The 19,600-nt window shown below is 39.6% G+C and overlaps 1 long non-coding RNA gene and 1 other non-coding gene across 2 annotated transcripts; both read left to right on the plus strand.

Moving 5' to 3' along the window:
• The first annotated feature begins 6,522 nt into the window (after positions 1-6,522).
• trnav-cac (transfer RNA valine (anticodon CAC)) lies at positions 6,523-6,595 on the plus strand. Its single transcript has one exon. It is a non-coding gene; the product is annotated as a tRNA-Val (tRNA).
• Positions 6,596-8,757: 2,162 nt separating this feature from the next.
• LOC131992800 (uncharacterized) lies at positions 8,758-9,999 on the plus strand. The gene is made up of 2 exons (XR_009396249.1): positions 8,758-9,055; positions 9,726-9,999. It is a non-coding gene; the product is annotated as an uncharacterized LOC131992800 (long non-coding RNA).
• The last annotated feature ends 9,601 nt before the right edge of the window (positions 10,000-19,600 follow it).

The following is a 19,600-nucleotide window of genomic DNA, read 5'->3' on the forward strand; positions in this document are numbered from 1 at the left end:
TGCTAAGTTGGTACCTGAATGTTTTGTACTCTGTATACTGTCTACTCCATCAGAACTGCATGCCACATGGTTTCTCTATTTATTTATTTTTAAGTGTAACACAGGAGTGATCCAGTAGAACCTGTTTTTACTAGAGGTGTGAATCAGCAGAGGCCCCACAATACGATTTTATCCCAATACTTGAGTCACGATATATTATTGCGATTCTAAGAATTGTGCGATATGGTGAGTATTGCAATACAATATATTGCGATTTAACTGTTTAAATGAATTTTGTGTCCACAAAATTAAATTCAATCGAGAATTTTTTTGTCCAATAAGAGAAAATTCTCAGTGTATTCATCTCAGTTCAGTCTTTTTATTTCTCCACAATGAGAGTCAAACCCACAGACTGACCAACAAAGTATTCAGTCAAACTGAACTGAACTGATATCAAACATGTTTGGACAACAACAACTGCAGCATTTTATCAAACTTTCAAAAACAACAAGCCTCACTGCTCTCAATGTTTTTGAATGAAACATAAGAAAAGGTCAACTTGCAGCATTATTTCGACAAGATATCCTGATGCACATGGTGCCTAAAGATTCCTTAGATCTTCTAGTTTCATATGATACCAGTATCTCCATTATATTCCAACAGCGAAAATACTGCTGGCTGTCAAAACGCTAAATTTCGTAACTTTGAGGCCATGAATTGATATAATATGGCCACACAAAATATCGCAATGCTGTAAAAATCACTATGCTGTATCTACTTTTCCCCACCCTCTAGTTATTACAATTGGTACATTTTACAATTATTGTCTCTCTCTGACTGCAGGTTTTTCACTCCACAAAGCCACCTTCCAGTGTGGAACAACATTTTTTAATTTCCAGCTGGTCCAGCAGATCGATTATAGATATGATCAGAATTTGAACGATTTTAGTAAATACCCATCCATTAAAAATGTTTGGGATCTGAGGACTGGCCAGGACACCTCTAGTTTTAGTTCCTATAATACTGCACACAGGATTCATCAGCATGTATTTTGATAGAAAATTGTTTGAGTAAATAGTGAGGATGAACTGCTTGTCTGTTTTATATCATTCTAAACTGAAATGTGTAAACTGTTGGTGGGACAAAAGAAGACATTTGGGTCTGGAAAACTGTGATGGTGAATTTTATTTATTTTCTGACGTTTATTTTTGACAATGAAAAGGAATCATTAGTTTCAGTCTCAAAATCACAGCACTTCTCCTCTTTCACTCACTTTGGGGGAAGAAGTGAAGTGAATGAGTAAAAAAAAGAAGGCAATAATACATTTATGTCAATTGACATTAAAATAGTAATTTCTATACATTCAAAAGTGATCCTTAAGACCCAGCAGGTGAAGATACTAGAGCAGGAAAAAAGAGCTCCTCATTATGAGCTATAAGGTAAATAAATTGTTTATATTGTATTATAACTAGAACATTTCATTGTATTAAATTTCTTGTTGCTTTGCAACAAGTACTCATGCCCCTGGATTTCTTGTTGAGACACAGTTACCTCAGGGTTTAATTCTCCTAAACAAACAGGAAACAGTGACTTTATGAGTTTTTTTATAGACTAAACTATTACATCTATTTGCTTTGTGGGGCTTCTATTTTGAAAAGCAGCCTTGTCCTGGGTTTCCTGTTAAGCTGCAGTGACCTCTCATGCCTTTATTCTACTAAACTGTGAAGATATCTTCTTAATGGGGCTTTTATTCTGAAAAGCAGCCTTGTCCTGGGTTTCCTGTTGGGCTGCAGTGACCTCTCATGCTTTTAATCTACTAAACTGTGAAGATATCTACTTTATGAGGCTTTTATTCTGAAAAGCAGCCTTGTCCTGGGTTTCCTGTTAGGCTGCAGTGACCTCATGCTTTTATTCTGTAAACTGTGAAGATATCTACTTTATGGGGCTTTTATTTTGAAGGCCTGGGTCATCATGACCTCTCCCTCATGCTGGCTGGTTGCCATGGTGATAAGTTCAGCATTACGTAAACAATTCCTTGAATTCTGATGTGTGATGTCGTGTGTGATGTCATGATGTTATAGAATGTCCTGGAATGCTTTGATCCTTTGATGTTGATCTCATGGAATCCTGTGATGTCAGAATGATGTCATCGATGTCATATATCCAGCTTACTAATGATCTGGAATCCCTTCAGATATCTGATTTATTTCTGTTCTTCCAGCCCAAACTAGAGTCTCACAAAAGTTCTGCTAGCTTAACTACCAGATCTGTGAAAACTTACCAAGGACTTCTCAAGACACAAGTCATAATCAAACACTTGCTATGGCTCAACAAGGTACATCGCAGACAGAGGAAATGTCTGGGGTTACAGTGGCAACAGTCCGCCCTCTGATTGAATCCTTTTTTGAAAGGATGACATTAGAGCAGTGTGGGAATTTGAAATTAGGCATTCCTGACGATGTGACTAAAATCATGTTGGCAGAGTTGCTTGTCGAATTAGTAACAGTCATGTCACAAGCTGTGTTGAAAGCCCTTAGACGCAGTGGTGTTGTGACGATTGAGAAGTCTGTCAAGTCTAGTATGAGCCAGACACTTTGTCAGACGTTTTCGGAGGTTCTTAGCATTAAGGACCAAGTCGACAGTGTCAGCTCAAAAGACTTCACAAGCTCTGTGGTTAAAGAGGTTGAAGGAAGCGTAAACTCTGCCCTCTCCTCCTCTATGCGCAATTCAGAGCCAGAAGAAATTCGGTACGTAATCCCACCTCGTAGACTGAATTTGATTGTGATTCACGCCTGTAAAATGTTGAGGACATTTATAGGGAAGATAAAAAACTTCTGCTCAGCGCAAGCACGTAAGCGCAAGGAGAGAAAAAGTCCAACCGCCTCCGAGAGGACAGTTGTGACGCCGTTCACAGAAAGTGATGAGCCCTCCTGCATATCGCTTCCAATCATGAGTCAGTATGACTCAGTCAGTCAGTATGACTCATCAGACTTGGAGGAGAAGACCCCATCAACATCAGCTGTGAATGAGACTTTCCAAGGAATAATCCAGAAGGAGGTGTATGAGATCCTTGACCCTCTTCTTGATGAAGTGTCGGACCAGTATGATCTGCTGCAGGCTGAACACTCAAAGGAGATTGTAAGTGTTGCCGGGGAAATCACTCAGTTAATTTCTGAAGAACTGAAAAGTTTAGAGGAGGTAACTGCAGCTGGCTCCAGTCCGGAATTGGAGGAGAAAAGCAGAGCGGAGTCAAAGAAAGGAGTAAGGAGAAAATTGAAGGCCTTTTTTGCAAAGCGGTTTGCCAAAGTGATGATATATCGCATAGTCAATCACTTGAAGGCCAAATTTCACAAGGACTACCCTTTTGAAGACAAGAATGCAGTGGAGTCACTTGTCGAAAGTGTTGAGTCTTTGTTACTAAAAGTGGATTCTGAAAAACCACTGAGTGGAAGTGAGGTGTTACAGAGGTTGGAGAATGTTTCCAGTGGCAAAGACCTGACATTTACACAGGAACTCAGCGACACCCTCTACAAACACATCAGCAGTGGCATGTTACACCTTGAGGATCCCATGGACTTGGAGACGGACATGAGAGACGAGCAACCAGAGCCATTAAGAAGAAGGCAAGCTTGGACAACAGTAGACGTTCCTGAGTCACGTACTCACATGTACGCTTACATCAGGAACAAAGTCTGGAACTTCCTGGGGCTAATGGGCTGGTGGATGAACACACAGGTCGACATGCACAGTCAAAGGGTATCTGAAAACATGATGGATCATGGCCCTACATGCTCACCTGTTAGAGTCATCACGAGTCTTGCATCAACTGAACTTGTTTGTGAGGAGGCACAGGATGAACAAGAACAGGAATGGGAAGAAGAAAGGAGAAGAAGACGGGAAGAAAGAAACATTATCTACATTAGGATTTTCATGGAGAAGCTGGTTTCACAGATTTTCAAGAAATTGAACATTATATGGCCTTTTGCAGACACAAAGGACATGATTGAGCGTCTGCTAGAAAGGACATTGGTCGAAATCGAGGGTTTAGACTTTGAAGCCACCGCAAAGACTTTAAAAAACCTTGAAAAGACCATGTTCAAGGACCTATGTAAGAAGTGGGGCGATGCAGAAAATGTTCTGGTGTCCTTAGATTCAGAAGATCCAGCCATTGATCAGTTCATTGCCTGCTGTGTCCGAGATCACCTGATGGGCGGATCCAGAAAGCGCAACGTCATTGTCAGGTTTTTTTCTGCTGTGGGCAGAGTCTTCTGCTGCAGACGTAGGGAGAGGTTTGCTGTCGTGTAAGTGAAACGTGGCATGTTTTTGACGTGGGGTTTTCGCCAGGTGCTCAGGTTTGCCCGCATTTAGTGAAGGAACAACTGATTCACTAACATGAAAAAAAATCTTAAGGTTGTAACATCTGCAGAGAAGGTATAGGGTTGGTGTTGTCAAGTGACGTGGGGTTTTCTCCTGGTGCTAAGGTTTCCCCGCTTTTGGTGAAGTAATAACTTATTCACTAAAATAATATTTAAAAAAAAAAACCTAAGGAGGCAACATCTGCAGAGAAGAAATAGGGTTGGTGGTATTAAGTGAGGTGTGGTTTTCGCCTGGTGCTCAGGTTCGCCCGCATTTGGTGAAGTAACATTCGCTCATTGAAAAAAAAATCTTTAAGTTGTAACATCATCAGAGAAGAAATAGGGTTGGTTTTCTTAAGGTTTTATGGGGTTTGTGCATTTAAAATTATTTCAGCATTTAATTTTGTTGAAAAGTAGTGATATTTGACATGTTTGTATTCAACCATTTTCCAATTGTGGGCCGATGCTTGAAAATCTTGTTTTTTCCCCATTTATATTATGTAGCTTTGTGACTATTAGGGGATGTGATGTGATGTGTGTGTCTGTGTGTGACCAGCAGGTGCTGCTCTATGTGACCTGGTACTATCTGCAAGTTGCAATGCACAGGCCTAAAAAAGAGGTCTCTCCCACCTGCAAGTGTAACGGGTGCATTCGTAGAGAGCACCAGGTCACATGGTGCAGGACCTGCTGCACACACAAACACAAACACACACTCACGCACACACACATTCCACGCCCTGAAGGTGATCAATAGCAGCACCTTCAGTCAGAGACTAAGGGCGCTTTCACACCTATCTCGTTTGGTCCGGACTTTCGGACTTTTCAGTTTGATCCGAACCTAAATTCCTGGTGTGAAAGGTGCCGCGGACCACGGTCCGGACCAAAGGAACAAAGTTTGGTCCGACCAAAAGAGGTGGTCTCGGTCCGGACCAAACGAACCAAGGTCCGAACCTTTTGCAGTGTGAACACAACTTTTTTTATAGTTCGGACCTTCGTATCAATGGCAGGAAGTGTTTTTCTTCTTCTGCTCTCGAATTATGGTAAAAAGAGTTATTTCACACTAATCAGCCGTTACAGCAAAACTCAATCAGCCGTTACAGCAGATAAAACAAAAAATATATATGACAAAATGAGCCGCGGCAGTACATGGGGAGATGAGGAGATTGGATGCCTCATTGAAATCTGGTCGGACGACTTTATAAAGAGCCAACTCGAGAAAACACACAAAAACAACGACACTTTCAATTTGTTTTCTGAGAGGATGAGAGAGCGACACACAGGTAAAAGGCGACTCGGATTCATTTTGTGTAAACACGGATGTCAGATGCCGGCCGGCCCAACAACGCAGCGTAAAAGCGAGCCGCGGAAGTCCACAGGGAGATGACGTGTCCAGTAGAATTGTCTTGTAAAGTCCGTTCTTCTTTTTGCAGTGTGAAACCAAAACCAACCGGACCAAATGTATACAATGTAACAGAACACGGACCTTGGTCCGGACCTTGGTCCGGACTTTCAGGTGTGAAAGCGCCCTAATTGCACCAATGTGTAAATCAGAGAGATACAGGAGGTCTTTTATAGCAACAGCTATAAGGTTTTATAATGCACAAAAATAACTTTACACTACAAATTACATTGTAAACCTTATAGCAGTTGGAATAGAAGATCTCTCTGATTTGCACCTCGGTACCTGACTGAAGGTGCTGCTATTGAGGAGTCAAGTGTGTGTGGGTGTGTGTGTGTGTGTGCAGCAGGTCCTGCACCATGTGACCTGGTGCTCTCTACGAATGCACCTGTTACACTTGGTGGGAGAGACCTGTTTTTTTAGGCCTGTGCACTGCAACTTGCAGAGAGCACCAGGTCACATAGTGCAGCACCTGCTGGTCACACACACACACACACACACACACACACAAACACACACCACATCCCCTGGTAGTCACAAAGCTCCATAATATAAATGGGGGAAAAAACAAGAATTTCATGCATCGGCCTACAATTGGAAAATGGTTGAATTTCTTCACTACTTTTCTTCAAAATGAAATGCTGACATCACAAAATGCATGGTTTTATAGCATAATAGATGGATAGATGATAGGTATAGCGGGACACACACACACACACACACACACACACACACACACACACACAATACAGGGCCACCTCTATCAGATCGTCATGCTTGGTTAAATCAGTTTCTGTAGTGTAGTGGTTATCACGTTCGCCTCACACGCGAAAGGTCCCCGGTTCGACCCCGGGCGGAAACTCATTACTTTGTGCGTGACCTAGAGGTAGCCGAATCAGGCTTGTAACCAGAAGGTCACCAGTTCAAATCTCAGGATTCAATCATAGACTGTATATAAATAATGGACGTAGTCACCGTGACGTCACCCATTGGTTTGTGGACTGCCCGTTGGAAGCCTCGAGTTCAGCGTTACACTCATCGCCATCTTGATTCCGATACGCGGAGCAGACCATAATTGGACTGTCGCGGAGCGCGAGTGATCTGACGACACTGACTACAGCCTCTCTACACCGGCAACCCGACTGAGAGAAGCCGCTGCTAATTCATGTTAGCATTAATTGGAGCATTAACTGGGATGTTACTTTTGGCTAGCAAAAACACAAAAACAAAATGTATCTTTCTTACCTCAGAAAACTGAGCAGCGACTCCTTGGAGTGTCTGTTAGTCCAACCAAACACTGAACAAGACATTTTTACTGAACAAAACGTTCAAATAAACTGTCATTAAGTGAAAATACAGTGTGAAAGGGTCAAAGTTATGAGACCAAACAGCTAAACGTCCGCTTTTCTATCTATATAACGTTATATATAACTTTATTGACACATTGCCGTGGATACGCATTGCTCTGCTTCTCCCCTGGTGACGGCTCGCCTTGTCAGTGACCTGTCAATCAAAGGTAGCCCCGCCCCAAATCATATGATTCTTTATCTTCTATTTTCTTCTAAATGGGGCCATTATTAGAACTATTGACATCAAATTGTCTTGAAGAAGACTTTTTACTAGCGATTGAGACCATAATAATGTCCCTGAAAATTTTTTCTGAGGTAATAAATCAAGTGAGAAGTTTTCAAATTTATCACTGAAATGAATGGGCAGATTTCTTTTGCGGCCAAACTTAGCACCCCCTACTGGAATTTTCGGTGAATTGCAGGCTTTATGCACTTCCTGGTGGCCTCCATGCTCAGGCACGGAGATTGCTGCCTGGATTCAATCAACGAATTAAGTGACCTAACCCCCTAGGCAGCTCCCCGGGTGCACCGAAATGCTGCTCCCCACTGCTCTTTGCATGGCATTTACTTGTCTGTAAAACATGGATGGGTTTTCAGTGCGTGTCACATTGGCTCCCAGGTATATGTCACATCTTCCATGGGGCCTCCGGAGCGCATCAGGCCGCCCTCCACCAGACATATTCTCGTAATTTTCCTTTTGAAAGTAGAGATTACTGTTCTGTGTAAATCCTTTGTGTGTCGTGAAAAAAGAATATTGTTTAAAAAAAAAAGGGGGAGAAGAAAAGGAATGAACATTTAAGAAGTTAAAGACACTCATAATGCACAAAAATAACTTTGCACTTATGTCTGTCTTGAAGCTGCAATCTAGATACATAGATAATTTACAGGAAAATACATTATAAACCCTATAGCAGTTGCTATAAAAGACCTCCTGTGTAGGGCGTAGTATAGGTAGGCAACGAATCGCGAGGTAGAGCTCATAATTCAGTGCTGTGTTCCGATACCCATACTTCCCGTACTTACTATACTTTTTGAGTTTGAGTGCGCAGGGTGTTCCGATTCTGATCGCGGCAAAAAGAAGTGAACCTAAAGGACCCGGATGGTGCCCTCATAAGTGTGCAATGATGTACACTTTACGCCCTCAACGGCCGCCATCTTGTCTACGTAGCGGAAGAGGCGGAACCAGTCAGAGCCGCTCAGCTCGAAAAAAAATGTTTTAATGGTGGCGGAAATTACATCACCTTCAGCTCCTGAATCCTACAAATGTAAGTTTTGTCGTACATTTTCATGTTTACATTTTACAATTGCCTCTGAATAGTTTCTTTCATGTATTGACATGTAACACTGCTCTTGTGGTTACAGTTGTTATTGTCCGATATAGTCCGGTTTAGCATGCTTCAGCTAGTTATCCGTTAGGAGCAAGCTCGAAATATAGCAAACAAGTTGCGATTTGCCTAGGTATTTATCTTGTCGATGCGTTATGTTTTTGTAAATGTTTTGATAGTAATTGCATATGCGACTTTAAATGAAAGTCAATACGTTATTGCACTTGAACAGTAGTAACGCTAGTGGTTTTGAAGACATGTCACCGCGCCAGGTGTGTTTTTGTGATCACGTTAGCACTAGCTACCCTGCGGTATGGAAACGTGAAACTTAAGTTTGGAGTTCCTTAGATGACAAACCATTTTCTTATTGCCGTCGGTCTTGTTCTTCAATATAGAGACTGATGAGGACACGGTCACGTGATATTTAGTGGTGGGAGAACCACGAACGCGGCTGGATACAAGTAAGTGCAAACGAGTGTATCCATACCTATTGATCGTCGAGCAATATATTTACCAAATGTAAATTGCTTGTTGTCTGCTCAATCTGTAGACCGATGTGTTGTACTAATACTATTGTGTTTATGTGCCTCTATAACATGTTAACCAGAGTGTTCCTAGAAGACCAGACGAATGGAGAATGAGCAACAGGTCTGCTTCGCTGATTTCTGTCTTATAATTTCAGTTTAGTTACTCATTTTTTATATGACTACAAATGTTGAAAAACTAATATGAATCCCTGGTGATATGTGGTTTGTAAGCTAAATGAATGTTAAGTATGTAAATATTAAAGTGTCACGGTTACTTGTAGATGAGAAATATTGCCAACACCGTAGCCAACTGTTACTTTGTTTCCTTGTTTCTTTCGGCTCCTGGGCGTTTGTGGGTTATGGCTGTATGTATAAAAATATATTGTCGGTGTCTGGGACTTTGTGGGTTATGGCTTTATCTATTTTATACAATCTATGGGCTGAATGTGTGAAAATCCGTTGTTGGTTTGATACAATGTTAAAAATGTTTAAGCTAATGCTAATGTACAGTTAAAAAAGAGTTACAGTTAAAAATCAGTTGAAATCAGTTACAATGGCAGTTTGGTTTTTGTGTAATACTAAGTTTATTTTCTTGGAAATATGTGAAATTGAACATTCATGTGAATGTTATGCAAATCTGCTTATAACCAGTGCTTCAATGCAGACAAATAACAGAAATAATTCATGCTTGCAGTGAAAAGGTTAAAATTGAATATGTAAAAAAAAATAATCCAGACAAACAGAGAATGAGCAACAGGTCTGCTTCGCTGATTTCTGTCTTATAATTTCAGAAACTCCAATCAGAGGATTATCCTTATATCTGTCAGCGGAGACCAAGCCAGGACCCGATACATGTGCTTCATCAATGATGATATTTACCTGCTGTATGAAATTTTAGACTCAACAATTAGACTGTGGTTTGTTACAATTGTTTTTTTAAAATCAAAGTCGGTCAAATAAGTGCTGATAATACCTTTTGATTCCTATCGCAGTTGTATTTATTTCATATGCATCATCCCTAAATCCTGTTACCTTGTTATTAAATGAATGTAACTCATACTATCAGTCGAAAATGGCTCAATAAATATGTTGAAATGAAGTTACAATGTGGATGCAATATGCAGAGGTGGAACTATATTTTGTTACCTGCCGAGATCTGCATCGTTCCTTTCTCAGACCAGGTAGGTATTAAATGTATGAACTGTCCACTCAAAACAGTCTAAAATATGAACTGGTAAAAGCATTTCACTCCTAGATATCCAGAGACAAAGTTATGGTGCATGCATTATTTGGCAAGACTCAAATCTGGCAAGACTCAAATACCTGCCGAGATCTGCATCCCCCAGTTATTTCAGTCATAGATGATAATAGTGATATAATTATAATAATAACAAAAATAATATAATATTGATATAATAATAATAATCGCAATAGCAACAATGATAATAAAATAACAATTATAATGATAAGAATAGTAATAGCAAATACAATATATTATGTGTGTGTATGTATATATATATATCTTTTCGTTCTATCTCTGTCTGTCTGTCATGTCTGACGTTTGACAAACAAACGTGAAAATAGACAACTGACGATTTATTATCACTTTTATTGTTAGAAACACCATTCCTCCATAGACGGTCCTCCTTTCGGTCCTGTTTCAAGATGGCCGCCGTTCCAGTGGGCGGCAGCAGTCAATGGCGTCTATGGCTGTATCCCAAAATCAAGGATCCTTCCTTGGTAGGCTCCTTCCTTCTGAGTCGGGTCCTTCTGAGTCAGGTCCTCCAGAGACGAGGCAAGAGTCCTTCCTTTCACTGTAATAACGCACAAATGGAACAGCCTTCAGAGTGCAGCTGTGCGTCATTGTGTAATTGAATGTCCTGCTTTAATTCAGTGCCGCAATTTCAAAATCAGTTCACAAGATGGATGTGGCTTTGACATCAGCACTCTGACACATATTTGTGAAAATGGAAGAAGATGCTTTAACCCTTAATAGGGCACTCATTGAAATACTTGCAAATTTCAACCCTAGAGAATATTGGAGGATATTACATACAGCCAGAATGTTGACTGTGGAATGTGTAAAAAAACATACAGACCCAGGGGAGGGGGGTAATATTTTGAGAAAAAAGTTTACGGAATCAACATGGCCAATATACGAGAAAAAAATGCGCGGATTTATGAGATTTAAAGTGGTGAATCTGCGAGAAAAAAGTTCCTTTTTTTCATAAATTTGCGACTTTTAGAGCAGATTTGCCACTTTAAATCTCTTAAATCTGTGACTTTTTTTTTTGTAGATTTGCCACTTTAGTAAATTTGCAACTTTTTTCTCTAAATATTATTATTAATATTATTTTCGTTCATACTTGGCCCAGGTCAAGGTCAATAAAGTTAATATTATTATATTGTTGTCATACTGATTGGTCAGATGTCATGGTGTCACTGTCTGTGACGTAGCCTGATCTTTGCTGATTAGCTGGAAGAAATCCATGTGGTTCTACGACCAAACAGAGAGACAAGGGGACCTCATTTAGATATCCACTGAAGTTACCAAATATAGTTATTCGCCTGATAAAGGGTTAAGGTTGAAGCTCCACGATTTAGCAAGTAAAAGCCACAAAGTGGATTAAATCTGAATATTTCATTGATCTTGGCTGAATTGCCGCTACTTAGTTTCATAAAAGCAGCGGCGCATAATTCACCATGGGAATGTGTTCTGTGATTTTTTATTTTACAGTACAGTAAAATAACAGTTATTTATAAATAACAATAACGGATAATAGTGGACTTTCGCTCCCTGTAAACACAATAAAGAAATGTATAACTTTCTGAAAGGCATAGCAGCGTATTAACTTTGCACATAGTATATCATCATCTGATGCATATGAATTAACAATTAATAACTTTGGCGACTGAGACAGCAATTTAATTCATTATCTTTTAGCTAAATATTCTGGCATTTGTGTATGGATATGGTTTGCATGGCTTTGAACACAAGTTTTGTAAGTTATGTGATAACCAATATTCAGTGTAAACTGAAAATACTTACATATTTAAATTCATATTGTGCCGCAGCCTTTGTTTGGTTCAGTTGGTTTTGTTTTGTTTGTTACTTGAGTCACGATATGATATTTTTGCGATTTTAAGCATTTTGCAATATGGTGAGTATTGTGATACAATATATTGCGATTTAACTGTTTACCTGCATTTTGTGTTCACAAAATTAAATTAAATCAAGAATTGTTTTGTCCAATAAGAGAAAATTCTCAGTCTGTTCATCTCACTTCAGTCTTTTTATTTCTCCACAATGAGAGTCAAACCCACAGACTGACCAACAAAGTATTCAGTCAAACTGAACTGAACTGATATCAAACATGTTGGACGACAACAACTGCAGCATTTTATCAAACTTTCACAAACAACAAGCCTCACTGCTCTCAATGGCCCTCATTTATCAAACGAGCGCAGATCTGAGCGTATATTTCGTCTTACGACAGGGTCCACGTGTGATTTATCAAACAATCTTATCTCTCCAATCACAGCGTAAAAATGATCGGCTGTTGATAAATGTGGCGGCTCGAAACAAGCATCATTTAAATGTCACGCCCTAATATATACCCGATTCAGATGACTCGCCTTCAGAGTTTACGACACTGAAGGGCGCAATACGGCCAAAAAGAGGATTTTTTTTCTCCCCCTAAAGTCAACTTTATTAGCAAAGTGCACCGTTACAAATGACAATAGGGGAAATATAGACATATTAAAGAAATACGCAGCGATGGAGGTTGATGAATTAAGTACTTATAGTTATAAACTCAAACAAGTTCACTGAATATTTTACATTTGGAGCACAGACTTAAAAGTTTTCACAGCTTTTTGGTTGAAAGAGGTAAACAATGTTTTAAATAAGTTTTAATTCAAAAAGAAGAGGAATTTCTCAGAGGCAGAAAGTGAAACGATGATGTCCAACAGCTGCAACACAACAAACTGGTTTTGTTTGGCAGCATAAAAAGTGAAAAGGAAGGAAATCAGTGGTGCTGTCAGCAGAGTAGCGGACCATTAAACTCCCGGCGAGGTTTGAGTAATTACATCGTGATATATAAAGCCTAATAATCTATATAATATCCGAATATTGCTATTATTATGATGGACATATATTATTCACCTCTTCAAAACACCACAGAGTTTGATCAGCTCCAGGCATCGATACAATAGTCTCAGATCAATTCTCCGTCTCAGACGTGTGGACTTCACGCTGACTCAAATTTGCGTACACGAGCTGAGAGCAGATGTGAGATCTGATCGTACCCTCCGCTCACGTCCAAATTGATAAATGCCGAGGCTTGTGTAGAAATTATCTTACGCCCTCTTTACGCTCACTTTCTGACGTACGCTCGTTTGATAAATGAGGGCCAATGTTTTTGAATGAAACATAAAAAAAACTCAACTTTGCAGCATTATTTTGACAAGATTTCCAGATGCACGTGGTGCCTAAAGATTCCTTAGATCTTCTAGTTCCATATGATACCAGTATCTCCAGTATATTCCTAACAGTGAACCCGCTACGGCCTCCGGAAAACAGCGAAAATACTGCTGGCTGTCAGAACGCTAAATTTCGTTAAAACTAAACGCTAAAACTTTGAGGCCATGAATAAATATAATATGGCCACACAAAATATCACGATACTATGCTGTATCTATTTTTCCCCCACCTCTAGTTATTACAATGGGTACAGAATTATTGTGTCTCTCTCTGACTGCAGGTTTTTCACTCTACAGAACCATCTTCCAGTGTGGAACAACATTTTTAATTTCCAGCTGGTCCAGCAGATTATAGATACAATCAGAATTTGAACAATTTCAGTAAATACCCATTCATTAAAAATGTTTGGGATCTGAGGACTGGCCAGGACACCTCTAGTTTTAGTTCCTGCACACTGAATACTGCACACAGGATTCATCAGCATGTATTTTTGATAGAAAATTGTTTGAGTAAATAGTGAGGATGATCTGCTTGTCTGTTTCATATCATTCTAAACTGAAATTTGTAAACTGTTGGTTGGACAAAAGAGGACATTTGGCTCTGGAAAACTGTGATGGTGAATTTTATCTATTTTCTGACATTTTATAATCAGAATTGCGGGTACATTTGAAGTTTAGACAAAGTAAGAATTTTATTTTATTTTTTTCCATAAAACCTTTTTCATTCCCATAGAGAATACTTTAAATTTAACACTTCCAGCATTTGCCTTAAACATGTAAGATTTAAAATATTTAATCTGAAAATCATCGTAGTAACAGTAAAGTCAGTCAACTCTGTTGCAGACAAATTAGGGTAAATATTTATAGTACTCAAATGTAATACATTTTAAAACCATGTCTTTCCTAAGAGAACTTTTGTCTTTACATCCACTAATTCAACTTTAAATTTTCTAAGATAAAGATTATTTTTTCAGGAGTAAAAACATTGACACATTTAATTGGAAAGTTGCCAAGACAGTTTGGATTTTCTCTAAATATAGATCCAAAAATGAATGAAATGCTTTGATATTTCATGTATAGTGAGAATGTTAGTTATGACGCAGCTTCTGGTTAATTTGTCAACAATAAAACATATTTAATTAGAATTTGTTTAAACAAAACTGTGTGAAACAGAGTTGACGGCTATGTGAACAGAGTTGACATGAATAACAGAGTTGACAAACTATGTGTGAAAGGCCAAAAACAGTAACTCTGTTATCATTAAAATTTTGACACATGTAACAGAGTTGACGATAACAGAGTTGACATTTTCCACCATTTTGTGCTTTAACTCCACATGCTAGCTTAAAATCAGATACCACATGTCTAAAACCATAATTTTATGAATTTTCAGATTCACTAGAATATCATAGTAACAGATTTGACATATAATTAATCTACTGTTGGTGTATTCTCAACATTTTGTACAAATTATTGAGACAGAAAGTTTTCCATTCCATAGTTCCCTCCAAATCTTTTCTGCAAGAGGAAGTGACATCACTGGGTGCAGGTCACATGTTTTTATTTGAATGCTGTAGGTTTTTTTTTATGTGATTTTATAACAGAGATAGCAGAGTTGACCGGATCATAGGGACAGATAAAAAATATATATTTTTAATGTTGAAATCTCATGTATTACAGAAAATAAATACTCTGTGCAACTGTAAGTATAAGTATTTATAGAATTAGCACACAAAAAAACTGCTAATTTTAATGAATTATTTTATGTTAATTCAATATGAACATGTGAATCACAAGCTGAAGACAGCCAATAATTGGTGGTAGGAATCATTAATGAATATTTTACATATAAATTGTGCCCAAAATACACAGCAAACATTATTATTGGTGAACATTCAATATATTTAGCAATATTATTCAAAACAGATCCAGTAAATACTTTTTTAGGGGGAAATAATCAAAGGTTTTTCTGGGAGCACGAAATGTACCCGCAATTCTGAAATGACCCCTAAACAAATTGTCCAATCTTTATTTTTGAGATTGAAAAGGAATCATTAGTTTCAGTCTCGGAATCACAGCACTTCTCCTGTTTCACCCACTTTGGGGAAAGAAGTGAAGAAAATGAATTTTAAAAATGACTATGAGTTTTGTTATTCAATGTTTAAGGAAGGCATCACTCAATAACACATTTATTTCAATTGACATTGAAATAGACATTTCTATACATTCAAAAGTGATCCTTACGACCCAGCAGGTGAAGATACCAGAGCAGGAAAGACATCTCCCCATATGAGCTATGACCTAAATTAATTGTTTTTATTCTATTATAACTAGAAAATTTCATTGTATTAAATTTGTCGTTTACAAGTACTCATGCCCCTGGATTTCTTGTTAAGACACAGTTACCTCAGGGTTTAATTCTCCTAAACTACCAGGATACAGTGACTTTGTGAGGTTTAGATCTACTTGCTTTGTGGGGCTTTTATTTTGAAAAGCAGCCTTTTCCTTGGTTTCCTGTTAAGCTGCAGTGACCTCTCATGCCTTTGTTCTATTACACTGTGAAGATATCTACTTTATGGGGCTTTTTTACTGAAAAGCAGCCTTGTCCTGGGTTTCCTGTTAAGCTGCAGTTACCTCTCATGCTTTTATTCTCGTAAACTGTGGAGATATCTACTTTATGGGGCTTTTATTTTGAAGGCCTGGGTCATCATGACCTCTCCCTCATGCTGGCTGGTTGCCATGGTGATAAGGTCAGCATTACGTAAACAATTCCTTGAATTCTGATGTGTGATGTCATGTGTGATGTCATGGTGTTATAGAATGTCTTGGCATGCTTTGATCCTTTGATGTTGATCTCATGGAATCCTGTGATGTCAGAATGATGTCATCGATGTCATATATCCAGCTTACCAATGATCTGGAATCCCTTCAGATATCTGATTTATTTCTGTTCTTCCAGACCAAACTAGAGTCTCACAAAAGTTCTGCTAGCTTAACTACCAGATCTGTGAAAACTTACCAAGGACTTCTCAAGACACAAGTCATAATCAAACACTTGCTATGGCTCAACAAGGTACATCGCAGACAGAGGAAATGTCTGGGGTTACAGTGGCAACAGTCCGCCCTCTGATTGAATCCTTTTTTGAAAGGATGACATTAGAACAGTGTGGGAAGTTGAAATCCGGCATTCCTGACGATGTGACTAAAATCATGTTGGCAGAGTTGCTTGTCGAATTAGTAACAGTCATGTCACAAGCTGTGTTGAAAGCCCTTAGACGCAGTGGTGTTGTGACGATTGAGAAGTCTGTCAAGTCTAGTATGAGCCAGACACTTTGTCAGACGTTTTCGGAGGTTCTTAGCATTAAGGACCAAGTCGACAGTGTCAGCTCAAAAGACTTCACAAGCTCTGTGGTTAAAGAGGTTGAAGGAAGCGTAAACTCTGCCCTCTCCTCCTCTATGCGCAATTCAGAGCCAGAAGAAATTCGGTACGTAATCCCACCTCGTAGACTGAATTTGATTGTGATTCACGCCTGTAAAATGTTGAGGACATTTATAGGTAAGATAAAAAACTTCTGCTCAGCGCAGGCACGTAAGCGCAAGGAGAGTCCAACCGCCTCCGAGAAGACAGTTGTGACGCCGTTCACAGAAAGTGATGAGCCCTCCTGCATATCGCTTCCAATCATGAGTCAGTATGACTCAGTCAGTCAGTATGACTCATCAGACTTGGAGGAGAAGACCCCATCAACATCAGCTGTGAATGAGACTTTCCAAGGAATAATCCAGAAGGAGGTGTATGAGATCCTTGACCCTCTTCTTGATGAAGTGTCGGACCAGTATGATCTGCTGCAGGCTGAACACTCAAAGGAGATTGTAAGTGTTGCCGGGGAAATCACTCAGTTAATTTCTGAAGAACTGAAAAGTTTAGAGGAGGTAACTGCAGCTGGCTCCAGTCCGGAATTGGAGGAGAAAAGCAGAGCGGAGTCAAAGAAAGGAGTAAGGAGAAAATTGAAGGCCTTTTTTGCAAAGCGGTTTGCCAAAGTGATGATATATCGCATAGTCAATCACTTGAAGGCCAAATTTCACAAGGACTACCCTTTTGAAGACAAGAATGCAGTGGAGTCACTTGTCGAAAGTGTTGAGTCTTTGTTACTAAAAGTGGATTCTGAAAAACCACTGAGTGGAAGTGAGGTGTTACAGAGGTTGGAGAATGTTTCCAGTGGCAAAGACCTGACATTTACACAGGAACTCAGCGACACCCTCTACAAACACATCAGCAGTGGCATGTTACACCTTGAGGATCCCATGGACTTGGAGACGGACATGAGAGACGAGCAACCAGAGCCAGTAAGAAGAAGGCAAGCTTGGACAACAGTGGACGTTCCTGAGTCACGTACTCACATGTACGCTTACATCAGGAACAAAGTCTGGAACTTCCTGGGGCTAATGGGCTGGTGGATGAACACACAGGTCGACATGCACAGTCAAAGGGTATCTGAAAACATGATAGATCATGGCCCTACATGCTCACCTGTTAGAGTCATCACGAGTCTTGCATCAACTGAACTTGTTTGTGAGGAGGCACAGGATGAACAAGAACAGGAATGGGAAGAAGAAAGGAGAAGAAGACGGGAAGAAAGAAACATTATCTACATTAGGATTTTCATGGAGAAGCTGGTTTCACAGATTTTCAAGAAATTGAACATTATATGGCCTTTTGCAGACACAAAGGACATGATCGAGCGTCTGCTAGAAAGGACATTGGTGGAAATCGAGGGTTTAGACTTTGAAGCCACCGCAAAGACTTTAAAAAACCTTGAAAAGACCATGTTCAAGGACCTATGTAAGAAGTGGGGCGATGCAGAAAATGTTCTGGTGTCCTTAGATTCAGAAGATCCAGCCATTGATCAGTTCATCGCCTGCTGTGTCCGAGATCATCTGATGGGCGGATCCAGAAAGCGCAACGTCTTTGTCAGGTTTTTTTCTGCTGTGGGCAGAGTCTTCTGCTGCAGACGTAGGGAGAGGTTTGCTGTCGTGTAAGTGAAACGTGGCATGTTTTTGACGTGGGGTTTTCGCCAGGTGCTCAGGTTCGCCCGCATTTAGTGAAGGAACAACTGATTCACTAACATGAAAAAAAATCTTAAGGTTGTAACATCTGCAGAGAAGGTATAGGGTTGGTGTTGTCAAGTGACGTGGGGTTTTCTCCTGGTGCTAAGGTTTCCCCGCTTTTGGTGAAGTAATAACTTATTCACTAAAATAATATTTAAAAAAAAAAACCTAAGGAGGCAACATCTGCAGAGAATAAATAGGGTTGGTGGTATTAAGTGAGGTGTGGTTTTCGCCTGGTGCTCAGGTTCGCCCGCATTTGGTGAAGTAACATTCGCTCATTGAAAAAAAAAATCTTTAAGTTGTAACATCATCAGAGAAGAAATAGGTTTGGTTTTCTTAAGGTTTTATGGGGTTTGTGCATTTAAAATTATTTCAGCATTTAATTTTGTTGAAAAGTAGTGATATTTGACATGTTTGTATTCAACCATTTTCCAATTGTGGGCCGATGCTTGAAAATCTTGTTTTTTCCCCATTTATATTATGTAGCTTTGTGACTATTAGGTGATGTGATGTGATGTGTGTGTCTGTGTGTGACCAGCAGGTGCTGCTCTATGTGACCTGGTACTATCTGCAAGTTGCAATGCACAGGCCTAAAAAAGAGGTCTCTCCCACCTGCAAGTGTAACAGGTGCATTCGTAGAGAGCACCAGGTCACATGGTGCAGGACCTGCTGCACACACAAACACAAACACACACTCACGCACACACACATTCCACGCCCTGAAGGTGATCAATAGCAGCACCTTCAGTCAGAGACTAATTGCACCAATGTGTAAATCAGAGAGATACAGGAGGTCTTTTATAGCAACAGCTATAAGGTTTTATAATGCACAAAAATAACTTTACACTACAAATTACATTGTAAACCTTATAGCAGTTGGAATAGAAGATCTCTCTGATTTGCACCTCGGTACCTGACTGAAGGTGCTGCTATTGAGGAGTCAAGTGTGTGTGGGTGTGTGTGTGTGTGTGCAGCAGGTCCTGCACCATGTGACCTGGTGCTCTCTACGAATGCACCTGTTACACTTGGTGGGAGAGACCTGTTTTTTTAGGCCTGTGCACTGCAACTTGCAGAGAGC

Source organism: Centropristis striata, chromosome 19, assembly GCF_030273125.1.
Source record: "Centropristis striata isolate RG_2023a ecotype Rhode Island chromosome 19, C.striata_1.0, whole genome shotgun sequence".
NCBI classification, from domain to species: Eukaryota; Metazoa; Chordata; class Actinopteri; order Perciformes; family Serranidae; genus Centropristis; species Centropristis striata.